Source organism: Lycium barbarum, chromosome 8, assembly GCF_019175385.1.
Source record: "Lycium barbarum isolate Lr01 chromosome 8, ASM1917538v2, whole genome shotgun sequence".
Classification (NCBI taxonomy): domain Eukaryota; kingdom Viridiplantae; phylum Streptophyta; class Magnoliopsida; order Solanales; family Solanaceae; genus Lycium; species Lycium barbarum.
In genome coordinates, this window is record NC_083344.1 from 45,740,672 (window position 1) to 45,759,672 (window position 19,001).

The window sequence follows — 19,001 nt, forward strand, 5'->3', positions numbered from 1 at the left end:
TAGGCTTACAAAGTAAGCCCATTTCCTACCTGTTAGAACTACTTATTCAGCTGAAGATTATCCGAAATCGTATCTTAGGGAGATTGTACAACTTCATGGTGTTCCTACAACCATCATTTTAGATAGAGGAGCGCAATTGACAGCTAACTTCTGGAGAACATTTCAGAATGGATTGGGGACTCAGGGGAGTCTTAGTATTGCATTTCATCCACCGACAGATAGACAGGTGGAGCATACTGTACATACGCTTGAGGACATGCTAAGAGCTTGCGTGATTGACTATCGAGGTAGTTGGGATGATCATTTACCTCTTATTGAGTTTACATATAATAACAGTTACCATTCCAGCATTGAGATGGCTCCTTATGAGGCTTTATATGGGCAGAGATGTAGGTCACCTATAGGATGGTTCGATGTTGGAGAAAATCAGTTAACATGCCTAGATTTGATACAGCAAGCGGTTGACAAACTGAATGTAATTAAAGAAAGGGTACTAGCAGCGCAGAGTCGACATAAATCCTATGCAGATAACCAGCGGCGTAAGTTAGAGTTTGAGGTAGACAATTGGGTTTTTCCTAAAAATTTCATCTATGAAGGGAGTTATGAGATTTTGCAAGAAGGGTAAGTTAAGCCCTCGATACATTAGGCCATATAGAATCATTCGTACAGTGGGTAAGGTAACATATGAGTTAGAACTACCTTATGAGTTGGAGTCTGTGCATCCGGTATTCCATGTGTCCATGCTCCGTAAGTGCATAGCAGATCCTTCAAGGGTTGTACCGGTAGATGATATCCAGGTGACTGAGTGGTTAGCATATGATAATGGCTATACTAGACAGGCAAGTTCGCCAATTGCGAACCAAGAATGTGGCTTCTGTTAAAGTTCTTTGGTGAAATAATAATGTTGGATAAATGACTTGGGAGGCCGAAGAGGAAATAAAGGCTAAGTACCCGTATTTGTTTCCATCATCTCAGGAGACTCAGTCTGAGGCATCATTACCCCAAGGTATTGATTTCATTTATAGTTATAGTGATTAGTCGTGTAAGGCCATTCTGTTATATGTTTTAGCATGTGGCCTTGTGTGGTATTATTTTGGGTTGCTGTGTAAATGATGGATTGGCATATTTACAGGGGAGACTCTGCCACAATGTTTATAGCCCATGACCCGTATAAACATTCGAGCACGAATGTTCCAGAAAGGGAGGGGGGGGGGGGGGGAGAATGTTACATCTCTCGTTTTCGTCATAAGGCATCCTATGGTTTTCTAGTTGAGTATGCCCTTAGAATAGAGACCAGTACTAGAGTTTTGAGATATTAAGTGTCCTATCCCATGTACCGGAGTATACGTAGGTGTCCCTTGCAATTTATAAGATCAGAAGTTGAACGAATCGAATCGACGCTGCCACGACCCAAACCGATGAGCCGTGACAGGAGTCTGACCTCTAGCGACCTGTCACACCCCGACTTTACTAGGGTGTGATGGGCACCCGACCCCATATCTGGAGCCGAGCGAACCCGCTGACTCTTATTACATATAGAAACTCTTGAATCAGTAAAGAAAGAAATACATAGTAAGCTCTCCAATATTTAGTTTTTCTTTTCATCAGTAAACTCTGACATCATGTAAGACTCGTGACATGAAACATAATAACATATCGGCTGCTAAAGCCTCTTACAGACTGACAACCCAATACCCATTGCTCTGTCTGCAAAGTCTCTAACATAGAACAAAACATCATAGCATATACTTGGACTTGGCAATTCTCTGGGACAAATGGAGTTCACCATCTCCGCTGGAACATCTTCAGTAAGGTCTTCTAATCATCTGGGAGTACCTGCGCGGCATGAACGCAGCCCCCGAAGAAGAGGGGTCAGTACGAGCAATGTACTGAGTATGTAAGGCAAGATTAGTAACTTAGCAAGAAATATGCGTATGAACAACAACTGCATGGAAACATAGAACATGTCATAGGATAAAAGCGTAACCTGTACATATGAGGGCCGCTGAGGGCGGATACCATGCATGCTTAGCTTTCCTTTAAAAAAACATTTCTTGCTCATATATATAAAAATAGAACATGTCATATTGCCGAGGCGCCGGCAGCCGATCCATTTAACCATAAATATATACATCCCGCGTCCGGGACGATGTCATGTCATATAATGCCAACTGATCAGGTGGATATGCGTATATAACGCTCTGGCCTCATTCCCATCTTCCCCGTATATATATGCATACATCATGTATATATATCAGCGTCTATAGCGCTCTGGCTCTTTTATCGTATACGTAGACGTGCATCATGTACATATATCAGCGTCTATAGCGCTCTGGCTCTTTTATCATATACATATACATGTATCATGTACATATATCAGCGTCTATAGCGCTCTGTCTCTTTTATCATATACATATACGTGTATCATGTACATATATTAGCGTCTATAGCGCTCTGGCTCTTTTATCATATACATTTACATACATCATATACATATACTTATAACATGCATACAACACGCTCGAGAGTCCAAGAAAACCATGTCCACGTCGGAGTGACGTAAGGTCGGTAGCCTCCGATTACATTATGAAACAATCATGATCGTTATGCCTCACCTTGAAGGAACTAATATCATGAGGCGAGACTATTAATGAAAAATAGCATTAAGGGAAAACATGGGACAAGATCGTAAAGCTTATAAAACATTATTTCATGTACTTTAGAGTCTTTAGAAAATAGAGTCATGACAAAGGAATAGGGTTGGACTCAAGAACTAGTCCATTATTCTTGTGTTCATATTGAATCCTTCACTTAAGACTTTTAGACATACAATCATTCTCGTCATACTTGCCATAGACATATTCTCTTCCCTACTTCATCATTATCATTATCATCATAGAAGTATTCTCATTAGAATAGCTACATTATTTGTCGTTTGATAAGCGGCATAAGGATCAAAAGTTTCCTTTGGATTCTACTTCAAAATAGGTCAAACGGAACAATAAGGAAATCCGGGAACCATGGGCCCACCTCGGGTCAAATGAGGCGACGTACCAAATTTACGTTCATTACATTTCATGACGTCACTTGGGAGGGTTTTAGGGTACTCGGGTCCTCTTTATACAAGTTTTAGATGTTTAGGAAGTTTTTCTAACATTTCGCACAATTTTTAGTTCAATTCTACTGAACGAAAAAAGGGAAAACTTTGGGTGCGGGTTCCGGAGAATAGAATTGTCCCCGCGGCTCGTATCCGGCTTATTACGTCTAAGACATGCCATAGAAAGAAGGGTGAAGCCTTACATACCTTTTTCCGCTCCTTTTGATACTCCAAATTCACGTTCCAAATCCGCCAAAATCTACAAATTGGTCATGTTTACCAAAACTTAATTAGGGCCTTTAGAAGTTGATTCCTTAAAGTAACACTTTGTCTGCCGAAATTTCGGCAGCATTTCCCCTGTAAATATACCATCCCCGAGGTTCTGACTCGGCCAAATTTTAATCAACAATAATCCGGGAATTCAACCCGGCCAAACTATCGACAATATTACCAACAATCATGCCAACAATGTCAACAATTTAATCCAAGATACAATGTAACCTTGGCAACCTTTGTCACACAATCTAATGACATTTCATTCATATTCAATTCACATTGCATAACATTCAAATGATTCTACCGACATACTACTTCACCCGATGCCTTCCAATTCCAATAAGAACAATAACAACACACTCCCTTTCTCCTTCAAATTCATGAACTACATACTACAACATCATACTAATAACATCACACTACCTTCCATGATCCACAAACAATCACAACTTCATTTCCAACTATTAAATCCTCATTTAACATCATGGAATTCATAACACAACAATTAAAATACTTAGTAAAATTGATTCATCATTTCTCCACAAATGCAACTATTTTCGGCTAACACAACTACATATATATTTTCATGAATTCTTCATCCATGTCCATACATTTCAACAACTAATATACTACATAAAATTTGCTCACCATCCCATCACAATAAAACAAATATACACGGCCATACACACAATATACACTCACGGCCACACCTACAACACACATTATTTCTATGGTTTTCATTCATTCTTACACACAACAATATTCACACACCATCCATAACACATAAAAGAGCATGAATCCTTACCTTCTTCCTTAACTTTCCACTTGACTAGAATCTTGGACTTGCCACAAAGGATAGTTTTCTTGCCCCAACAATTGCACCACGTTGAAGAGGGCCCTTGAATTAGTAGAAATACATGAAGAGACTAATTTTTGGAACAAGATATCAAGGGCCTAGTTTTCCAAGGTCTTGGCCGAAATGGCCTTCCCTTTTCTCCTCCTCTCTTTCTTTCTTGATCTTTCTTGATTTTTCTAGACTTGGCAATTGATGAATTAGTCTTCCTTTCAAGACTTAGTCATATATATATATATATATATAAGCTTCCAAGCATGTGAGGGGCACATGCCCCTCTCTAGAGATTTCTTTCTTTTTCTTTCTTTTTCTTTTCTTTTTTTGAAATTTCTAAAAATGGTCAAAGAAGACTAAAAGTCTTCTTAAGCAAGCTTGGTCCATACACTCTTTCATTATTTATAATTAGCCCCCTTTCACTTATGAAATGGCCACATGCTCCTTTCTTTATTTCCTAGAGAATTTTTCCATTTTCTTGAATTTCTCTTTTTACCCTTAACCTTTCTCAATATTTCCATACAACCGATGTTCATAAATAATATTTATAACCAACTTGTACATTAAATTGCATTTGGAAGATAGTCGTTCCCTTAACTCACCGCGACCACTATGAAATATCCAAACGTATAAATTACGGGATATAACACGACCAAACACCCCTAAATACTTATCTGAGACATACTGAAAATCAAAGGCCCATAATGGCACAAACGAATCTCATAAAAGAGAAACATCAGAACTCTGTACAATCTGCATATATACACAACATGTAGAAGAATAGTGAAAGCCAGCTAGGCTGCTACATATACTATAGATAAAAAATAGAAGCCGACAAGGCTACATCATCTGACCACTACATATAACTGTCTACGGACCTCTACTGGAATAAAGGTTGTATAAAGGACGAGACATGGCCCCATCATACCCATATGTACACATCCCAAAAGGGGCATACCAAAACTGACTGTAGCTCCTGATCAAATGGAGCGTACTGACCACTACTAGATTGTTACACCTCGGAAAATTTTCCATTGATGCACAGTGAATAGACTAACGAAGGGCACGAAGTAAACTATATTGCAATGAGTAAGAAATGACATTTGATGACCCTAATTGAGATTTGCAAAGACATTCGGAGTAAGATGAGAAAGTTTGGCAAGAGAGGGCAACGCATACGATGTGTATCGGAACAGATTTATGAGTAACAAGTTAATGATGATTTAATAGTGTTTCAGAGAAGAATCGTAACGACCCTTAGATTGTTAATGAGGTGTTAAACAGTATCAAGAAGGTTCCATAAGGATTGGAGATCAAATGAAGTGACGAGAACAAGATCAGAGAAAAGATTGGCTACACGGACGATTATACGATCCGTATAATGTTATACTGTCCGTATTGTCACGACCCAACCCCGTGGGCCATGACTACTGCCCGAGTTGGGCACTCGTATACGTACCTATTAAATATAGACAACTGATTCTTAAGAACAATATGGAAACTTTGCAAAAGAACCTCAAAGGTTCACAACGTCATCATACAAATGTGTCCCGATAACCTGTCTCCTGAGGAGTCACAACTAGTCAAAATATAAAATGATACGCAAGCCGAAAAGGCTGCCACTACATGTCAATATGATACGATACGCAAGCCGACAAGGCTGCCACAACATGTCAACACCATACATAAGCCGACAAGGCTGTCACAACACGTCAATATCATACACAAGCCGACAAGGCTGTTACGACATGTCAATATCATACGTAAGCCATATACACACAGCTGAACAAAACTTATACACAACCCACACATATGTCTACAGACCTCTAAGAGTATCGATAGTGAAATATGATGGGACAGGGTCCCGCCGTACCCCTGGATAAACATATACATATATATCATATCATCTGTACAAATATTCTAGGCTCCGGAACAACGGAGCTCTCCAAGACGGCTAAGTAGAAGTCCTATGCTGAAGAGTCGCAAAACTGGCTATCTGTACCTGCGGGCATGAAACGCAACCCCCTAAAGAAAGGGGGTCAGTACGGAATAGGTACTGAGTATATAAAGCATGAAATACAGTAAAAAGGATCATAACTGAAATAGGGAGTACAAGAGACAAGTATGATAATCAAGAAATCACTGTACCTGTGCCTTACGAAACAAAATCATGCATATCATTATCTTATACTATACCCGGCCCATTATGGGACTCGGTGAATAAAATCATATTATCATATCATCATATCATCATATTATCATATCGTCATATACATATACCGTACCGGGCCCATTATAAGACTCGCTGAGTAAAGTCATATTATCATATAATCATATACATATACCATACCCGGCCCATTATGGGACTCGATGAATAAAGTCGTGTAAACGTATACCATACCCAGCCCATCATGGGACTAGGTGCCATAATCATATCATCATATACATATACCGTACCCGACCCTCTAGTAAGGGACTCGGTGAATAATGAGTGACACTGTGCACGATAACATACCCGGCCCATCATGGGACTCGGTGAAAGACGTAATGACAGCATGCATGAGCAGAGTAGTGAGTGGCCATACACAAACCAAGTCATCATATGAGGCTTAATAGAATAAGTAAAATAAACTAACACTTGAGTGTCAAAGGAGTCGGTCATGTCAAGTACCACTCAAATACCATTATGGATTATGTCAAATGGAACTTCGGGAATCATAGACACATATCAAGATAACATGAAATAACTTATGGAATTCAAGGACTCAATAGAATGAGCAGAATATCTAACACTCGAGTATCAAAGGCGATAGTCATGTTAAGTATCCTTTAAATGTCATTATGGACTATATCAATAGAGCCTTAGGAATCATAAACATGTATCAATATAATATGAAATAGCTTATAGAAGTCAAGGACATTAGTCATCGTAGAGTTTCTAAGAATGGGAGCTCATATATACCGACTACTATCCAACGTATGGAAAACTTGAGAGGCAAGCTCAATTATTTTAAGAGTTCTAATATCAAGAAGTGAATAAGAATCATGAATCACATTCGAACTTATGAATAGAATTACCCCAACGCTCATATCATACACCACTTATATCTAAGACATGCCAAAATAAGGAAGGGACAGCTTTACATACCCGTTGAAGGTTAATCATAATCATGTTCGCTTCGTCGCCCCTTTAGCCTATTTAATATGAAAGTAACGTTATTGTTAGTAAACTATACTTCCTAGCTCATTGATCTGTAACCAATCACCTATAGGAATCATTCTTTAACTTATACTTTCTTGATTAGGGTTTTCATTAGTTAAGAACTTAACGGAAATTGGGCAGCATTTCCCCTATATATTCGCCTAACCCGAACTTCCAATTATCCTCCTGTTATCACAGAAATACCAACAATGATAGTAATAACAATATTCATATAGAACCCTTACAATTAAGCCCTTAAACAACTCTAACAATCCAATAACCCTTTTTAATCCTTTTCAACCCACAATTTCGTATAACAACGATTTCATGCAATTTCTTACTTCCAATTTCATCCAATCCAATTTTAATCCTTCCATTACAACACCATTAATACAATTATACTATAAAACAATAAAATCTTACCTTAATTTTCTCGGAGGAGTTTCTATACTTAATTGCTCCAATTTCACAATTTCTTCTTCCTCAATTCAATATCCAATGTTTCTATCACCTCCTTGAACTTGCAATTCACTTGGAACTCAATTAAATAGCAACATATCATTTTTTTCCTTCAACCATGGCTGGCCGAGAGCAGCCATGGAAGTTTATATTTTTTTTTAACTTGATTTTAAGAAATGAAATGAAAAATGGTTTGCTTGTTCATCCTTCAACCATATATATATGGTTCCCTTTAAATTGACCCGTGCTCCCCTCCTTGTGACTCAGCATAGACTTCTTGAATTGTTTTATTCTTTTTTTTATTTTTTTTATTTTTCGGTGGGGCCCACAACCAATAATTAAATTAATTAATTTTAATAAATCATTAATCCTTACTTAATAATATAATCACAATTAATTAGTCCCTAATTTCCAATAATATTTCTATACTAAATAAAATTTATAAGCAATTCGTGTACTAATAAAAATTGAGAATTAAAAGTTCCTATTTCATGTCCGAAAATAATCCCGTCTTTAACTTGAGTCGATTTTCTTGCGAATCATTTGACATATAAAAATACGGGGTATAACATCCTTCCCGATCCCCCCCCCCCCCTTAGAACATTCGTTCTCGAATGTTATACTGGTCCTGAACTCCCAGTATTTCCTTAAACGTCCTTTCACTGAATTATACTCTTCACATGACTCTTTCGTTGGTCGATTTCCTTTAATCTATCATAATGCATTTCAGATCTCTACGGAATCATTCCTGTAATATTTCCTTCTTTTGTTGCTTCTCAAGGTAATTATTCCACGTCGTTGTCTTTGGTTTCCTCTTTATTTCACAGTTGGTTATCAGCTGTGTTTCGAGCTGTTCTGCTGAAGTGTTACTGTCTCTCTTATCTGCATACTATTCAGTTGTATTGTCATCGATTGATTCGGACTTGTAATCATGGTGCACGTAGTCATAACGCAACTCTCTCTCTTTCTATACTTACTCCGTTAAGATGATGTATCATTCACTTCACTTTACCTTCTTATCTTTAAACACGATCTTATAACGCGCAGACATCCTCCTTCGATTCATTAGACTTTAATATCCCTGGAGTATTGCATGGCTCTAGTAACCTGTAGACCCTTCGCAGGTTCTACGAGTAAAACGAAATTTACCAAAGGGTAAAATTCTTGTACTCCAATGTCCTTCCTTTACTCCGCTGTTATAGTCCGTATTCTGGAATTCTCAGCATCATGTGTCACGTTCTGACTTTCTTTTAAAGGTTTTTAACTATCACTTGCCTTTACTTCTTGATCTCGATCTTTAGGGTTGGCTATCAAATAGCGCTAGGGTCCCCTCATATTATAACTTTACTGTCATTTAGTAACCAGTAACCCACTTGTTCTGATTGTCTCGGTTAAATCATTTCGTAATTTCCTTTACCCTAACTGGCAATACTTTAGGCATATTATCTCGTGTCGTTTCTCTATTTTGACTCAAATTCTTCTATTGCCCCTTTACTCAAATTTGCTCTTAGTTCTCCTATCGCCCATCCTATTGCAATCTTTACAAGAGTATGTGTAGGTGCCCAAATCAGCCCGAAGAATACCTTTGCATCGCCTCGCTAGTCTTTATGCAGACTCTATATTCTTCCCTTATATCTTTTACTTGATATTAGGGCTTAACTATGGCTATGGCCTATTTGTTCTCAGAACTAATTCTGTTCCGGTAATTTGGCTCAAACCATTTTTCACCTTTCCTTAATGTGTCCAGAATGTCACCCACGTTGTTGTTACTAAATCCTTACTTTTCTTATCAAGTACTCACTTGGTCTCATTCTTAACATTCAAATATGCGTAGGTTGCATAACTATTCTTTGTACAACTCGTATAAAGTATGTTCAATCTTAGTTGTAGTCCTTCCTTCTCCTGGTTCATCATGCTCTACATATCTTATTGTATTAAAATCCGTTCGTAACCTTTCTTGCCATACTCCTTTCCTTTCCCTTTTCCTTTGCTACTTATGTGTCACAATATTAGTAGCCAATATCTCCATTGCCAACATCTTAACCTCAAATTCAGTATAGCCTTGCTATTCTTTATAATATCTTTTAAGTTACTCGTTACCATTCTCTTGTCGTACTCTTTCTTTTTATAAGCGCCCACTTTTTAATGTCATATTATTCAAAATCTTTACAAATTATTCTCAGCACTATCTCAAATACCATCTTGGCTATTATTCGTTTATCGCTGGTTTTCAGATCTTACCAACTTGTTTCAACACGAGATCTCACTTGAAGTTTAAACATCCTTGTCGAATATATTGCAATGTCAATTGTTTCCACTCATACTTACTTTACTTTCACCCGCTTCCCCCATTTGGGGTTGTACTTATACCATATCTATTTATATTCTACTATATGTCCCCATTTCCAATTTTCAAATTTATATGATTCTTTTCCAATACATTTGGTATACTGCACCATATCCATGTCTTCTTTTACATCATCTAAAACTTAGATTACCCGTGTATGAAACCCTGACACAACCACGAGGCGATGAGAACTCTCGATATGTAGTACAAAATATTATCTGATGGTTGGTACTCGAGTAATATAGTTAATGTTACGATTTATCCAAACCACATTCCATCTATTCAGATCAGTAATTAGCCAGTGCTTATAGTCGTTTCAAATTCTCCATTCTGTAGCACTTATATTCTAATGATAAGTGTCCCAAGCTTTCTTATAACACTATCTTTATCCCAACGGATATCACTTGTTTCCTCTAATAAACTCACAATACATCAGTTGTTTCACAAATCTACCATCCTTGTCTTTTAAGGATTTCACTGTTTTCCGAGGTGAAGTCACATATACGCAATACTCCTTTATGCCTCATTCGCTTTCTCACTTGTTGTGCACACAATGCTAACTGACTTCTAACTTACTCAAAATCATACTGAGTTCATCTTAATAATGATCTTATCTTATCACCTTGTCGTCGTACTACACCTTTAAGTTCGTCGCTATGTATTCCCCTTTTATCTTTCACTCGTACCCAATTAATTTGTCTATCTAGGGTGTTTCCTTTAGTATTCCTTTACCATTTCTCCAGCCTATGTCCATCTTTCATCCTGTGCATGAGGAACCTCATGCTGTCTCTGTATCCTTCGGAAAACACTACTTCTGCATAATCCCTTCCTCATTCTCAAAATATATTCTGTTCATCCCTATTTGTTCTTACCATCCCAGCCATTTCTGGCACTTATTCTGCCTCGTCGCTCATCTTTCTTTAGTCTCGTTTTTCACAATTATGTCGCTTATATTACTCGTTTTCTTAGCTATACACGTCATAACACATCGCTACACTGTAATCCCACTCGCTTTCTTCTTATCTTCTTCTTTCAATTAACTCCTTCTCTTCCTGTGCTCGCTTTCACTTTCGTTACCACTTGACCTCTATTCTGAACATTCCCTATAGAACTTGGTAAGTCTTTCTAATTCGTTCTCTATTTGCTTTTCCGTTTCACACTGATCACATCATATCCTTTAGTCAATTCCTCGCTAGGCATTCACTTTACATCCTGTTCGTAATCAATCCTATAACGTAACATTTCTTAACCATATTCACGATTCTTACTATGTTTTAATTACACTCCGTGGAGTAGCCGTGCTTAACCTTTTACCCCTTCTGACCAATCTTATCCTTAATATCTCACAAGCTATCTTATCAATACCCTCATACTTGTCACCTTTTTCTAAATCATTCCTTGGTGTCACAAGCCCTTTCAACTTATCCTAGCATTTCATCAACAACACGTGAAACACAAGATCCTAGACAGCCCACAAGTTTGAGTTTTCCTTCCACAAATTCCATCTCCATTTAGTTGATTAAGAACTAATAAAATATCAACATGAAACATTCTCCAACCACCAACAGAAGAAAAAACTAGAATCCGACAAGGACCACGGGACTTCTAATGCTTGGTTCACATAGTTTACCTTCAGAATTGTTCTTGGGTCATAAACGAACTATTTAGTTCATAAACTGCTTGCTGTAATCTTTGTACTCTTCAAATAAAAATGAAACTTAATTGTGGCAATGAGCCTCTCCTAAGGTAAAATGCGACTGGAAAGTATTCTGATCCATCAAAATAAATTCCAAACTTTGCTGCTCATATATACCTCTTCGAAATCAAGTTTCCCAAATAAGAGTGATGTCTCTTACGGATGACATAGAGGGTATCTCTTAAAGATTTAATCAAACATAATAAATTTACCCTATCGATATCAACTTTCAAGACATATTATGAACTTATATCTCATTCTCTTTCTTCTTCTTTTTTTCTGGGAAAATTTGGGCAGAGTTTCCTCCGTACTTCTTACTATCCCAAAAACCTGCACGCAGGAAATACCAACAATGCCTCACAGGGCCAATATATATACGTATATATCATATCATATCATAGCCACCCAGGGCTCCCAATTTCCAGTAAAAGTATAAAGGTGTCGGGACTTACCCCACATATCGCACCTCGACACGTACCTGATCCTTTAACGATCTGTCCTGTTATACCTTCCTATCTACCACCCCTTTCATTCTTCAACTTTACATGTCAATCATTCCTCAATATCTTACCTTATCCGACATGCCTCTTTCGCACCGCTGCTTACCTATGTACTTGGTAACTTCCAATATCATCAGTCACTTTCTTCTGTCGATGTCGTTCTTCAGCTGAAATCAAAGGTTAGTGAAAGGGATTTCATTTCCTATGGCTGGGCTCTATCTCACGATCTTAGATATGAAAGAAAGGTAACATCCTAAATGTCCTATAGCTTCCTGTTTATAGATGTGGTGCACAACACACCGATAAACAAGACTCTACTAGACACGGTCTGTAGACACTTCGAGGATGAACTACTCTGATACCACTTTTGTCACGACCCAACCCCATGGGCCATGACTAGTGCCCGAGTTGGACACTCGTATACATACCTGTTAAATATAGATAACTGATTCTTAAGAAAAATATGGAAACTTTGCAAAAGAACCTCAAAGGTTCACAACGTCATCAAACAAATGTGTCTCGATAACCTGTCTCCTGAGGAGTCACAACTAGTCAAAATATAAAATGATACGCAAGCCGACAAGGCTGCCACTACATGTCAATATGATACGATACGCAAGCCGACAAGGCTGCCACAACATGTAAACACCATACATAAGCCGACAAGGCTGTTACAACACGTCAATATCATACATAAGCCGACAAGGCTGTCACGGCATGTCAATATCAAACGTAAGCCATATAGACACAGCTAAACAAAACTTATACACAACCCACACACATGTCTACAGACCTCTAAGAGTATAAATAGTGAAATATGACGGGACAGGGCCCCGCCGTACCCCTAGATAAACAAATACATATATATCATATCATCTGTACCAAAAGTCTAGGCTCCGGAACAACGGAGCTCTCCAAGACAACTGGGTAGAAGTCCTATGCAGAAGAGTCGCAAAACCGACTATCTGTACCGGCGGGCATGAAACGCAACCCCCCAAAGAAAGGGGGTCAGTACGGAATAAGTACTGAGTATATAAAGCATGAAATACAGTAAAAAGGATCATAACTGAAATAGGGAGTACAGGAGACAAGTATGATAATCAAGAAATCACTGTACCTGTGCCTTGCGAAACATAATCATGCATATAATTATCATATACCATACCCGGCCCATTGTGGGACTCGGTGAATGAAATCATATCATCATATCATCATATTATCATATCGTCATAAACATATACCGTACCTGGCCCATTATGGGACTCGGTGAATAAAGTCATATTATCATATCATCATATACATATACCGTACCCGGCCTATTATGGGACTCGGTGAATAAAGTAATGTACACGTATACCATACCCGTCCCATCGTAGGACTCGGTGCCATAATCATATCATCATATACATATACCGTACCCGACCCTCTAGTAAGGGACTCGGTGAATAATGAGTGACACTGTGCACGATAACATACCCGGCCCATCATGGGACTCGATGAAAGACGTAATGACAGAATGCACGAGAAGAGTAGTGAGTGACCATATACAAACCAAGTCATCATCTGAGGCTTAGTCGAATAAGTAAAATAAACTAACACTTGAGAATCATACACATATCAAGCTAACGTGAAATAGCTTATGGAATTCAAGGACTCAATAGAATGAGCAGAATATCTAACACTCGAGTATCAAAGGCGATAGTCATGTTAAGTATCCTTTAAATGTCATTATAGACTATATCAATAGAGCCTTAGGAATCATAAACATGTATCAATATAATATGAAATAGCTTATAGAAGTCAAGGACATTAGTCATCGTAGAGTTTCTAAGAATGGGAGCTCATATATACCGACTACTATCCAACGTATGGAAAACTTGAGAGCCAAGCTCAATTATTTTAAGAGTTCTAACATTAAGAAGTGAATAAGAATCATGAATCACATTCGAACTTATGAATAGAGTTACCCCAACGCTCATATCATACATCACTTATATGTAAGACATGCCAAAAGAAAGAAGGGACAGCTTTACATACCCGTTGAAGGTTAATCGTAATCACTTCGCTTCGTCGCCCCTTTAGCCTATTTAATATGAAAGTAACGTTATCGTTAGTAATCTATACTTCGTAGCTCATAGATCTGTAACCAATCACCTATAGGACTCATTCTTTAACTTATACTTTCTTGATTAGGGTTTTCATTAGTTAAGAACTTAACGAAAATCGGGCAGCATTTCCCCTATATATTCGCCTAACCCGAACTTCCAATTATCCTCCTGTTATCACAGAAATACCAACAATGACTGTAATAAAAATATTCATATAGAACCCTTACAATTCAGCCCATAAACAACTCTAACAATCCAATAACCCTTTTTAATCATTTTCAACCCACAATTTCGTATAACAACGATTTCATGCAATTTCTTACTTCCATTTTCATCCAATCCAATTTTAGTCCTTCCATTACAACACCATTAATACAATTATACTATAAAACAAGAAAATCTTACCTTAATTTTCTCGGAGGAATTTCTATACTTTATTGCTCCAATTTCACAATTTCTTCTTCCTCAATTCAATATCCAATGTTTCTATCACCTCCTTGAACTTGTAATTCACTTGGAACTCAATTAACATAGCAACATATCATTTTTTTTTCCTTCAACCATGGCTGGCCGAGAGCAGCCATGTATGTTTATATTTGTTTTCAACTTGATTTTAAGAAATGAAATGAAAAATGGTTTGCTTGTTCATCCTTCAACCATATATATATGGTTCCCTTTAAATTGACACGTGCACCCCTCCTTGTGACTCAGCATAGACTTCTTGAATTGTTTTATTCTTTTTTTTTTATTTTTTTATTTTTCGGGTGGGGCCCACAACCAATAATTAAATTAATTAATTTTAATAAATCATTAATCCTTACTTAATAATATAATCACAATTAATTAGTCCCTAATTTCCGATAATATTTCTATACTAAATAAAATTTATAAGCAATTCGTGTACTAATTAAAATTGAGATCTCCTTTAATCTATCATAATGCATTTCAGATCTCTACGGAATCATTCCTGTAATATTTCCTTCTTCTGTTGCTTCTCAAGATAATTATTCCACGTCTTTGTCTTTGCTTTCCTCTTTATTTCACAGTTGGTTATCAGCTGTGTTTCGAGTTGTTCTGCTGAAGTGTTACTGTCTCTCTTATCTGCATACAGTTCAGTTGTACTGTCATCGATTGATTCGGACTTGTAATCATGGTGCACGTAGTCATAACTCAACTCTCTCTCTCTCTATACTTACTCCGTTAGGATGATGTATCATTCACTTCACTTTACCTTCTTATCTTTAAACACGATCTTATAACGCGCAGATATCCTCCATCTATTCATTAGACTTTAATATCCCTGGAGTATTGCATGCCTCTAGTAACCTGTAGACCCTTCGCAGGTTCTACGAGTAAAACGAAATTTCCCAGAGGGTAAAATTCTTGTACTCCAATGTCCTTCCTTTACTCCGCTATTACAGTCCGTATTCTGGAATTCTCAGCATCATGTGTCACTTTCTGACTTTCTTTTAAATGTTTTTAACTATCACTTGCCTTTACTTCTTGATCTCGATCTTTAGGGTTGGCTATCAAATAGTGCTAGGGTCCCCTCATATTATAACTTTACTGTCATTTAGTAACCAGTAACCCGCGTGTTCTGATTGTCTCGGTTAAATCATTTCGTAATTTCCTTTACCCTAACTGGCAATACTTTAGGCATATTATCTCGTGTCGTTTCTCTATTTTGACTCCAACTCTTCTATTGCCCCTTTACTCAAATTTGCTCTTAGTTCTCCTATCGCGCATCCTATTGCAATCTTTACAAGAGTATGTGTAGATGCCCAAATCAGCCCGGAGAATACCTTAGCATCGCCTCGCTAGTCTTTATGCAGACTCTATATTCTTCCTTTATATCCTTGACTTGATATCAGGGCTTAACTATGGCTATGGCCTATTTGTTCTCAGAACTAATTCTATTCCGGTAATTTGGCTCAAACCATTTTTCACCTTTCCTTAATGTGTCCAGAATGTCACCCCCACGTTGTTGTTACTAAATCCTTACTTTTCTTATCAAGTACTCACTTGGTCTCATTCTTAACATACAAATATGCGTAGGTTGCATAACTATTCTTTGTACAACTCGTATAAAGTATGTTCTATCTTAGTTGTAGTCCTTCCTTCTCCTGGTTCATCATGCTCTACATATCTTATTGTATTAAAACCCGTTGGTAGCCTTTCTTGCCATACTCCTTTCCTATCCCTTTTCCTTTGCTACTTATGTGTCACAACATTAGTAGCCAATATCTCCGTTGCCAACATCTTAACCTCTAATTCAGTATAGCCTTGCTATTCTTTATAATATCTTTTAAGTTACTCGTTACCATTCTCTTGTCGTACTCTTTCTTTTTATAAGAGCCCACTTTTTAATGTCATATTATTCAAAATCTTTACAAATAATTCTCAGCACTATCTCAAATACCATCTTGGCTATTATTCGTTTATCGCTGGTTTTCAGATCATACCAACTTGTTTCAACACGGGATCTCACTTGAAGTTTAAACATCCTTGTCGAATATATTGCAATGTCAATTGTTTCCACTCATACTTACTTTACTTTCACCCGCTTCCCCCCTTTGGGGTTGTACTTATACCATATCTATTTATATTCTACTATATGTCCCCATTTCCAATTTTCAAATTTATATGATTCTTGTCCAATACATTTGGTATACTGCACCATATCCATGTCTGCGTTTACATCATCTATAACTTAGATTACCCGTGCATGAAACCCTGACACAACCACGAGGCGATGAGAACTCTCGATATGTAGTACAAAATCTTATCTGATGGTTGGTACTCGAGTAATATAGTTAATGTAACGATTTATCCAAAGCCACATTCCATCTATTCGGATCAGTAATTAGCCAGTGCTTATAGTCGTTTCAAATTCTCCATTCGGTATCAATTATATTCTAATGATAAGTGTCCCAAGCTTTCTTATAACACTATCTTTATCCCAACGGATATCACTTGTTTCCTCTAATAAACTCACAATACATTAGTAGTTTCACAAATCTACCATCCTTGTCTTTTAAGGATTTCACTATTTTCCGAGCTGAAGTCACATATACGCAATACTCCTTTAAGCCTCATGCGCTTTCTCCCTTGTTGGGCACACAATGCTAACTGACTTCTAACTTACTCAAAATCATACTGAGTTCATCTTAATAATGATCTTATCTTATCCCATTGTCGTCGTAATACACCTTTAAGTTCGTCGCTATGTATTCCCCTTTTATCATTCACTCGTACCCAATTAATTTGTCTATCTAGGGTGTTTCCTTTAGTATTCCTTTACCATTTCTCCAGTCTATGTCCATCTTTCATCCTGTGCACGAGGAACCTCATGCTGTCTCTGTATCCTTCGAAAAGCACTACTTCTGCATAATCCCTTCCTCATTCTCAAAATATATTCTGTTCATCCCTATTTGTTCTTACCATCCCAGCCATTTCTGGCACTTATTCTGCCTCGTTGCTCATCTTTCTTTAGTCTGGGTTTTCACAATTATGTCGCTTATATTACTCGTTTTCTTAGCTATACACGTCATAACACATCGCTACACTGTAATCCCACTCACTTTCTTCTTATCTTCTTCTTTCAATTAACTCCTTCTCTTCCTGTGCTCGCTTTCACTTTCGTTACCACTTGACCTTTATTCTGAACTTTCCCTATAGGACTTGGTAAGTCGTTCTCTATTCGTTCTCTATTTGCTTTTCCGTTTCACACTGATCACATCATATCCTTTAGTCAATTCCTCGCTAGGCATTCACTTTACATCCTGTTCGTAATCAATCCTATAACGTAACACTTCTTAACCTTATTCACGATTCTTACTATGTTTTAATTACACTCCGTAGAGTAGCCGTACTTAACCTTTTACCCCTTCTGACCAATCTTATCCTTAATATCTCACAAGCTATCTTATCAATACCCTCATACTTTGTCACCTTTTTCTAAATCATTCCTTGGTGTCACAAGCCCTTTCAAGTTATCCTAGTATTTCATCAACAACACGTGAAACACATGATCCTAGACAGCCCACAAGTTTGAGTTTTCCTTCCACAAATTCAATCTCCATTTAGTTGATTAAGAACTAATAAAATATCAACATGAAACGTTCTCCAACCACCACCAGAAGAAAAAACTAGAATCCGACAAGCACCACGGGACTTCTAATGCTTGGTTCACAAAGTTTACCTTCAAATTTGTTCTTAGGTCATAAACGAACTATTTAGTTCATGAACTGCTTGCTGTATGCTTCGTACTCTTCAAATAAAAATGAAACTTAATTGTGGAAATGAGCCTCTCCTAAGGTAAAATGCGACTGGAAAGTATTCTGATCCATCCAAATAAATTCCAAACTTTGCTGCTCATATATACCTCGTCGAAATCAAGTTTCCCAAATAAGAGTGATGTCTCTTACGAATGACATGGTGGGTATCTCTTAAAGCTTTAATCAAACATT